We start from the raw sequence: 1,618 nt of genomic DNA, 5'->3' as shown, positions 1-1,618 counted from the left end.
TGCCTGCTGGTGGTCAGTGTGCTCCCACAGGGGTTGTTCTGCTCAGCCACAAGCCAGGCTGTCGGCTGCCGGTATAGCAGTGCTGGGGAGAGCCTCTCTTGCCTCCTCAGCAGCACTAAGGTAGTCCAACTACAGCTAGGGCTGCTCCCTGCTGGCAAGTGGACATTCCCTGATGGCTCCCGGGATGCCAGAGGGATGTCTGACTGCTAGATTAGGCCCAATCCCCCAGGGATCGGGCCTAAGCTAGTAAGTGGTCATTCCCCAAAGGGTTCCAGACTGTGAGAGAGTATAGGCTGGGCTGAGGGACCTCCCAAGTGCACAAATTTTTGTGCACCAGGCCTCTAGTTTCATAATAAAAGAGAAGAAAAGAAATTCCGTATTTAGGTTGAGGGGTGCCATTACTCCAGAGAGGGGAGACTCTGTCCCAGGCAGTGTTTCTGGGAAAATGGGGCAGCTGAGATGATAAAGCCTGAGGCCAAGTTCCCAGGGTGGGGCGGGCCTGTGTGGAGGCACCTACCATCTTCAGTGATGTCTCCAGGAGCTCGTCCTCCGACTTCTGGCGCAGGCAGTGCACCATGACCGCCGAGGTGGTGGTTTGACAGCCAGCAAAGGTAGCGATTTGCTGCAGAAATCACAGGGGACAGCAGCATTCAAGAGCCATGTCTCTCCTGTCAAGGAGTTGATGTTCCATCCCAACCTTAACTTCTAAAGGCAGCGGGAGAGGAGAAGGAGTGGGAGGGGAGGGGGGCACGAGGGGGTTGCAGACATTTCTCTGTACTAGCAGGTGTGGGCCCTGGGCCTCAGTCATGCCAATTCCGCCAACTCTGTGCCAGTTTCCTTCTCTCTCTCTTACAATGACCAAAGGCTCTCAAAGCCGGATGTCTGCAGAGGGGCAGCATGGAGTGGGCTTTAAGGCATGGCATCCAGAATCCCACTATCTGGTTTCAAATCTTGGCTCATCTTCTTACTAGCCTTTGGCCTCCATCTAGTGAATCGTGCACAGTGCAGTCAGAGAAGTCGACACAGAGAGAAGAACGCAGGCTCTTCCATGGCGGGCGTGGAGAGCGTACATTAAGGGGAGCATGGGGGAAGGTGCTATGAAGAATAAAAAGTCTTAAATTCCCTTCATTGGCCAATTTCTAGTTCCTGTGTGACAGCAGAATCTGCCCCATCTCTGCCACCTGTTTCCTCTCAATAAATACCCCCTTCCCTGACTTAAGCCTGGACAAATGGACTTGTTGTTTACAACCAAAGAATTCTGGAAAACCTCGAAATTCTCGCCCTCTTCGTTTCCCCCCCCCCTCTCTACCAGCCAGCCCCTTTCAGACTGGCGGCTGCCCCCACTGAACCATGAAACCACTCTCACATCCCAAATAAATGCTCCCACCCCAGACTCCTGTGTGCGCTCATGAGCAAAGCCCCACCTGCACCCTGTTGCACTCCCTTCCTTGGATCACTATCAGTCTCCAGATAAAGACAAATTCTTTCCCGGGGTCCCTGCCAATGTCCCCAACCTCATCTCACTCCAGGTTCCTCTGCTCTTTCCGCTGTGGCTTCATCAGCTTCTCTCTCTCTCTCTCTCTCTCTCTCTCTCTCTCTCTCCCACACACACACCAAC

Source organism: Myotis davidii, unplaced genomic scaffold (assembly GCF_000327345.1).
Source record: "Myotis davidii unplaced genomic scaffold, ASM32734v1 scaffold2358, whole genome shotgun sequence".
NCBI lineage: Eukaryota > Metazoa > Chordata > Mammalia > Chiroptera > Vespertilionidae > Myotis > Myotis davidii.
This window is presented reverse-complemented; position numbering follows the sequence as displayed.